This window comes from Myotis davidii, unplaced genomic scaffold (genome assembly GCF_000327345.1).
Source record: "Myotis davidii unplaced genomic scaffold, ASM32734v1 scaffold38, whole genome shotgun sequence".
Lineage (NCBI taxonomy): Eukaryota > Metazoa > Chordata > Mammalia > Chiroptera > Vespertilionidae > Myotis > Myotis davidii.
Window position 1 is genome coordinate 3,387,286 of NW_006291383.1, and position 8,320 is coordinate 3,395,605.

The 8,320-nt window shown below is 36.9% G+C and overlaps 1 protein-coding gene across 1 annotated transcript in view; it reads right to left on the reverse strand.

Moving 5' to 3' along the window:
* RAB27B (RAB27B, member RAS oncogene family) overlaps window positions 1–8,226 on the reverse strand; it is a 121,998-nt gene extending 113,772 nt beyond the window's left edge. The window contains exons 1-2 of the mRNA XM_006764484.2: window positions 8,153–8,226; window positions 7,948–8,022 (exon numbers count right to left, since the gene is read on the reverse strand). The gene's annotated coding sequence lies outside the window, so the exon portion shown is untranslated. The remainder of the gene's footprint in view (window positions 1–7,947; window positions 8,023–8,152) is intronic.
* Window positions 8,227–8,320: the final 94 nt, after the last annotated feature.

Sequence of the window (8,320 nt, forward strand, 5' to 3'; positions counted from 1 at the left end):
TAGTGTGTACATTTTTGTGAGGACATATATTTTCAATTCTCTTGGGCATTGTACCTAAGAATAAAATTCCTGGGTTATGTAGTAACTCTAGGATTAACAATTTGATCTTAACAATCATATAAGGAACTGCCAAATGGTTTTCCTAAGTGCACAGACCATTTGTTAGTGAGTTATAAGGTTTTTTTTATTTATTTATTTTATTTTTTTGTATTTTAGGGTGTTCTTTAAGTAGAGGAAGAAGAAGAAAAAGGTAAAGATAAAAATTATGAACAACAAAGTGACAACAAATACATATCTATCAACAAGTGAATCTAAAAATTAAGTCAATAAAAAATCTGATGAACAGAATAAACTGGTGAATATAATAGAAGCAGGGGCATAGAAAGGGAGTGGACTGACAATTCTCAGAGGGGAGGAGGTTGGGGTGCAGGAAGATATTGGACAAAAATCTTACACCTATGGATGAGGATAGTTGTAGGGGTAAGGACCTGGGGTGGGGTGAGAACCAGGTGGAGGGGAGCTATGGGGGAAAAAAGAGGAACATCTGTAATAATCTGAACAATAAAGATTTATTTTTTTTAAAAAAAAGAGTAATAAAGAGTCCTTTATTCTGTCCAGTTGGCATGGCTCAGTGGTTGAGTGTCGACCTATGAACCTGGAGGTCATGGTTCAAATCCCAGTCAGAGCACATGCCTGGATTATGGGCTCCATCCTCAGTGTGGGGCATGCCGGAGGCAGCCAATCAATAGTTCTCTCTCACATTGATGTTTCCATCTCACACTTCTTCCCCCTTCCTCTCTGAAATCAATAAAAAAAATATTTTAAAAAAGAGTTCTTCATTCTAAGGTTTTAAAAAATTCTATATAATAAAAGGGTAACATGCAAATTGTCCCCTCAACCGAGAGTTCAACTGAGTTCAACCAGGGGGCAGAGCCAGCCTGCTAATGGTCCTGGGCCCCTTCCCCTGGCCTGCCTGGCCCAATCTGTCGGGCCAGCTGGACCCCACCCATGCATGAATTCATGCACTGGGCCTCTAGTAGTTTATAAAAGACGTGCAAGGCAAGATAATAATTAAAACAATATAGGTAAAAATATAACACCTACAATATTCATGATGCACGTTTTGAGAGTCCATCAATAATGAATTTGGTTGGTATTTGTTGTATGCAGTGATTGAAACATTTTCTCTATTAAAAAACATAGGATATTGCAATATAGACCATCTTCAATCCAGTAATGAGTTAATTCTAACCTTAAAAATAAGATTTACCGACAGGTCCTAATAGCTATCAAAGTAGGCCCAGTAAAAATTTGGCCTCAGAATCTGAATCACAGGTTTATTATAAATCAACTTATTTATTTGGTTATTATGCAAATGTATTTGAATGAGAAAATTTCAAGGGCGTTGAGTTCAGAAATCTGGTTGTTTTACCTAAACCCTAACACAGTACCCTGAGCCTGGTTAGAAATAATCCCATGAGATGCATGAATAAAAGTGAAGCTTTTTAATGGGATCAAATTAGATTTAATAACTATTTTAAGAGTAGACAATATTTTCTAAATTTTCAAGTCTGAAGTATATTACCTTTTATATTGTATAAGGCTAATTTGAACTACATAAATTTCTGATTAAATCATGTTAACTATGATACTGATTTTTTTAAATATGTTTTTACTTATTTTAGAAAAGAGTAAGAGAAAGGGATAGAGAGATAGAAACATCAATGAGAGAGAAAGATCTATCAGCTGCCTCTTGCACATCCCCAACTAGGGATCGAGTCCACAACCTGGTCAGGTGCCCTGACCAGGAATTGAACTGGTGACTTCTTGAATCATGGGTTGATGCTCAACCACTGAACCACAAGATACTTTATATCTTGTGCTTATAAATTCTTATGTATAAAAAGAATGTTTATGTATGTTTAAAAAATAATTTTATTGGTTGCAGTTTTCATATAAGTCCATTGCATTAAATTGTTTATCCTTTCTCATTTTTAGCCAGTTTTTAAGAGAATTTGGTAAAACTTCTAACTATGATTGTGGATGTGTCAATTTCCCTTTGTTTTATATATGTTAATACTATTTTGGATTCTGTTATTAGGTACTTACAATTTCAGGATGGATATATCTTCTGGTGAATTGTATACTTAATCATTATTTAACAACCCTTTTTATTTTTTTAAACATATATATTTTTTTATTGATTTCAGAGAGAAAGGGAGAGGGAGAGAGAGAAACATCAATGATGAGAGAGAATCATTGATCGGCTGCCTCCTGCACTACTGGGGATTGAGCTCACAACCCAGGCATGTGCCCTTGATCAGAATCAAACCTGGGACCCTTCAGTCCACAGGCTGACACTCTATCCACTGAGCCCAACTGGCCAGGGCTAACAACCCTTTTAAATCTTAACTGTGCGTTCTGCTTTAAAATGTATTTGCCCACCAAAGGACTTGTATGCATGCATATTAGCATAACTAATGAACACAGACTTTGGGGCAGTGGGGGCTTGCCCAGGGTGGGAATGGTTTGGGGGGGGTGGTTAATTGGGGAAAAAGGAGACATATGTAAAACTTAAGACAACAAAAATAAATAAATAAATAAGAAACTTATAGACAAAAAAATGTATTTGCCTACTATGATTATTGATACTCCAACTTTCATTTGGTAATTATCTACCTGTTAGATATACATGTATTACACTTATTTCTCAGCTAATGATATTCATTTATTACTAAAATTCAGTGTATTGCAATAGAGAAACCAAGACCTAAATAGAATAAGTTATATTTCCATGGACACAGAGATGAACATGACAGAGCTGCAGACAGATATAAATACTAGCAACACAAAATCTCATGAACTTGAATTGTACTTGCCGATCTGACCCTCTCCACTGCGTTGTTCACCCTCAGCGAGGACCTTTGCTTTTTCCTGGTCCTGCACAGGTTTGAACTGTAGTCTAGGTTTGCAAATTTGCCTGTGGCTACTGCTCTGGAGGAGTCCATCTTCTACAAAGTCAGGAACTTGGCCAGATCTAGGTCTGTCAGGGAATTATTTCCCACAAGCATGCCTTTTTTCAATTTCACTGCCTTTCATTCTTCGACTTTAGTTTAGTTTCTTCTTTTGGACTAGAGGGCTAGTGCATGAGTTCGTGCACATTGAAAGGAAATTAGTTAGAAGAAATATTTTAGAGGTCGGGGAGGGACCCCAGGAGGGCTTCAAGGCATGTCCAGCCTGTCTCACACAGTCCCAATTGGCCAGACCCCAGCAGCAAGCTAACCTATCAGTCAGAGCATCTGCCCCTTGGTGGTCAGAGTGCATCATAGCACTGGTCAAGCAGTTGACCAAACTGTCTACCGATCGGTCAGACACTTAGTATAATAGGCTTTTATATATTCTGTCTGATAGGAGCTTTAAATATATCTAGCTGATAATCCAGGATTAATGTATTCCTTTGAAATGACTAAGAGAACACATTGTTGAGCAATTTTGCCATTCTACATAGCTGTATTGTCAAGAGCAGTAGGGGGAAAATACTTAAAAATCACCACATAGCAATTTTCCCCTTACAAATAAATTTTTAAATACAGAGAATATACATGGTTGCTGTGTACAAGTATATATCTTATGGCTATGTGCTGATGAGATGACAAAACTCTGAAAGTGTTTAGATGGGACTCATTCCAAATATCAATGAACTACCTTCTTCATCAATGAACTTGCTTCTTCAACTTGAGCTTGAATCCTGTGCTGTACACTATAAAGGCCCACGTTCATCTCACTGAACATCTCAAGAAGTTGTGTTTGACAGGCCAAGCCCAGTAAACACAGTCCTGCCAGGGGATATGTGCCTAACCACTTCAGAGATGACCTTCTCAGTCCAGCATTCCTTGGGAGGAATAGCACCTTAATTAAACCTCATCAACCACCATGTTGGTGGTTTCTGAGCAGATGATCAAAAAGTCAACCACAACTGCATAGAACAAAGCTCCTAATTGAGAGTTGGTCTTTAGAAGACTCGGGAACAATGCTCTCCCTCAAATATGTGGTAGACCGAAAGTATTTATGAAAAGGAGCGCAGGAGTGATAAAATAGGTCAATAGTTGTTTCTTTGACTCATATATTTAAGGTAGTGTATTAATAAGTTGCAACATTTTATAAGTCATTATGGTCATGGACACTCAAGATATTATCATGGACATTCGACTTACTTTTTTTCAAAACTCTATAAAGCTCATCATTCTTAAGACTCTGTAAGGTTTTATCAAAGGAATAAAAAGCTCAAGATTTCAAGGCTTAGGAATGACATACAGTGGATTTAAATTGCAGCAGATTAGCACAAAGTTGCTCTCTTTCCATCACAGCACACTGCCACTCACTACTTAGCTGCCTCTTATGCTCAGATCCCTCATGTGTCACCTTTTCACACGCAGAGTCACCAAGTCATTCTTTACCATTGCACTCTCTTCCAATTTTTAGATTAGTACCTATTGAATACATTCTGTTTTGTTTAATTTGTAATAAATTAAATAATAATTTTAAATGAATTCTAATAATAGGGTGTTTGGTTTATGATAGTTGTTTGTTGCCTATTTCCCTTTGCACAATGAGGAAGACCATGAGTGGTGGGAAGTGCCTCGTTTATTGTCTAACACTGTATGTATACCTGGCATACAGTGAAGAATCCAATAATATCTATTAAACAGAAATAATGCAAAAATATTAAATGCTCTGTCCATAAAATTTACACTGATTCCAAGGTACAAACTATAGTGACTACATTATATTTGGGGGACTAGCTCATTTGCAACTTAAACATCTATTGAATCATGATTAATATTTATTGACAGTTTCCTTAGAGTTTTTAACTTCGTCCCTCTTTAAATAAAAGGCGTAAGTGAAAAGGAATGAGAGTATAGTAGTGGAGGCTGTGTCCACATCACTCATAGTTGTGTGAACCAGGAGGGACAATGAAAACAACGTTTTGGATAAACCTGCTTATGAATAATGCATGGCACATGTTTCATATTGTTAATTGGCCTTTTATACTCAAAGGCTCAGTCTCATATATTTAAAAGCTTTCTGCTTCACCCACAAACTTATTTCTTTACAAGTAAAATCAATTTCTGAAAAGTGCTTTCGAGAAAACCTTTTCCCTCAAACTATATGAATACGTTAACCCCTTTTGCAAACAGGAAAACAACAACACAAAAGTAACCTACTCCTGGTTCACACAACTATAACTGATGTGGACATGACAATCCACTGATAAAAGTTCCTTCCTTTCCGTTCAAGTTCTTCATTGAACAAGAGAAAATCATAATTAGATTTCAAAGAAATTCTCAAGTTACATATAATTCCCACTTATTGTGGCTTACATATGTGACCAACGGGTTCTTAAAAACGGATGTTAGCGTGGTAATCATCTTTCAGGACAAATAAAAAAGGACTATTGGTTATTTCTTTACTTTTCAAAAAAATCTTTAACAAAACACTAAGTGGTTTCCTGAGAAGTGAACCCCCCCGCTGACTTACCACATTTTCTGGAGCTTTGACTGGGAGACATTGTTTGTTACATAAAGCATAGGTCCTCCGAAAACCAACATAAAAGCACTCTGAAATGCCAGAACAAGTGTGGCTGCGGCAGTTCCTTAATTTACATTAGCTCCTTCCCGCTGCTTCAAGAATGTAAAAGCTCACCTTTCCTATCTCTTCCTAAAATGTCTTACCAAGCACCCTATTCATGTGAAATATGCCCTTTAGAGAAAACACACTGCCAAGGGTGAAATCGGTGCAACCAGATTGGCTGGTTTGCTTAATCTCTTTTAAATAAAAACATGTATGTTCAAAGAAATATCTATCTTGTTCTTATCTGTTAAATCTAGGGAATAAGATCTCCTGGGCAGGGAGACCTTTCAAGGATAAAGGGATTATCCTCAGGGATAAAAATCACCAGATAATCACTACTTTCACACTTTAACAAATCAGTTTTAGCTTTTGCATTTTGTTCTTCAGCTTAAGCCCCACTTGTTTGCCAGCAATCCAGACTTCTGTGCATGGTTCCTCCTGTCTTCAGTCAATTAGGTCTAGCCAGTGGACTTAATTTTAGGAATTAAATTTAGGAAGAAAGTTCAGGTTCTGAGAATACTGAATTCTGAATAAGATCTATGTTCTCAAAACTTTCCTCCCATCATCACTCAATTCAGTGAATCTTCAACTCTACATATAATGAAGTTATTTTTAAATGATTTATGATGAGACCCATATAATGGGTATGACATAAAACTGAAGTCTAAGGCGGCAAATCATATGTTGGGCAAATATTTCCAAAACTAAGTATTAATTTGAAGAAATGAGTCACCTTTCTAGACTTGGAATATAGAGAGAAAAAATTAAAGACGAAGGGAGAATCTTTATTAACACAAAGTTAATGGAGTTGTAGCCCATTGTTATACCAACTATAAATAAGTGTAAAAGGTTACTTTTGCTTCACCATCTGATTTCCCTAACTTCCTCTGTTTTGAAGAATTATCTTCAAAACAGATTTCTTCCAGGCTTGAGATACATTCTACAGCAGTCTTCACACGCTTTATTTATATACGTATATTCATTTGCTTTTAAAGATGCTGCAAATGAATTGTTGTAATCATTTGTCATTTTTGTTACATATTTTAAAATACAAGTAGAAAATGTACGTAGTAAATATTCAATGAGAATGTTTAAAATATTTAAAAAACATAAAATAAATCAATTCTCCCTCCCTCATCTCCTCTGCCCCTCTTTTCTCTACAAAAGAGTTTTAGAACTACAGTTATATTTTTAAAAGTTTAATACTTAAACAATTTGAAATCTTATTTAGGGTCATGCATTATATCACATATAATGTAGTTAAACTATATAATATTTGAACCATTAAAATTATTTTTGAAGGTGATTTTAAAATACTTTTCACTAAAGTCACATTCTCAATAGTGATGCCTTGCTTTGAGTCTTAGTTTGATATTTTCTTTCCTGAGATAAAGTAATGGCACTGTTTATCTTAAACATTCCTATGAATTGACCATTAATATGACTCAACATTTTATTCATTTTTAAATATGTTTGCCTATTACAATTGATCTCATAGGTTGATCTAAATATTTTTACCTATTACCAAATCTTATCTAATTTTTAAGGTAATAATCTAACCTAAAAAAAAATGTGGTTTTAAAAGTTTTTAAAGTTTTCAAAGACCTTTTGATCCAATGAAGTTGCATCTTCAACTAATTAGTAAAATACTTAGAAAATATTCAATTTTCTCTGCAGTCTTCTTCATTTGGGTTTTCTAATCGCAAGCTACTCCCTTATCTCACATAGGTAGATTAATTGCTGAACAGGAAAGGGAAACTTGAATTATTATTTTTTTCAAATGTTTCTGTGTGTAACCTTCTAATTGTAGTACTGAGTATAGTTTGGCCAAGCGAAAGCAAGCTAGATTTTTCTTCAATGGCTTTACACTGAGAGGTACAGAATGGCTTCACAGCCTTCTGGCAGCCCACATGGATGATAACAGTATCTGGAATGCAGACATAACGCATAAGCAGACGTACACTGCCCCACGGCAGTGATTAGAGAGGACAATCTTGGAGCTTTGGAAACAGAAAGCAGACAGCAAACAACCAGGCAGTCTGCAACCCTGAGCAAAACCTCTTTCCCATCACAACTCTGCTGCCAACCCCGCTTCGCCTCTCCCAGACCCACAGGCTGGCAGAGGCAACCGCAGCCACTCCAAAGTGGAGTTTCAGGCCCATCCTTAGTGGTTTCTGTCACCCTCTTGGTGCTTTTCCTTCATGAATGAAATATGCAAATGGCATCTCACATTGGCTCTTTCAATGAGGAAGAAGAAGGTCAGGAGACAGAACTGACACAGCCAGCACGTTAGAGATTTGGGACCGATGTACTTACACCTCCAAATGCCTCCAGATTTCAGCCTCTGGAAATATCTAGCCCATTTCTTTATGGCACTGTTGCTTCCATCAGCTGTGAAAATTAACACAAAATAATATAGTAACCCAACAAGTGCTGGACAGCATACAGAGCATCAGATTAAGTGCACACTCCAGGCACACGCCGGTGTACAAAATCTGAATGGTAAATAGCAAGTAAATACCTTCCAATCGACCGGAAGGGGGAAGGATGCTGAGCGGCTACAGCTGCTGCCTGCTCTCTTGTGTAACAGCAAAGGCGGCTCAGTCCCGCTGACAGGCTGTGTGAAGCGTGGCTGCCTATGGGCGCCGGGGCGGTCCTAGTGCCTGCCCCTGGTTAGCTGCCAAGGTAG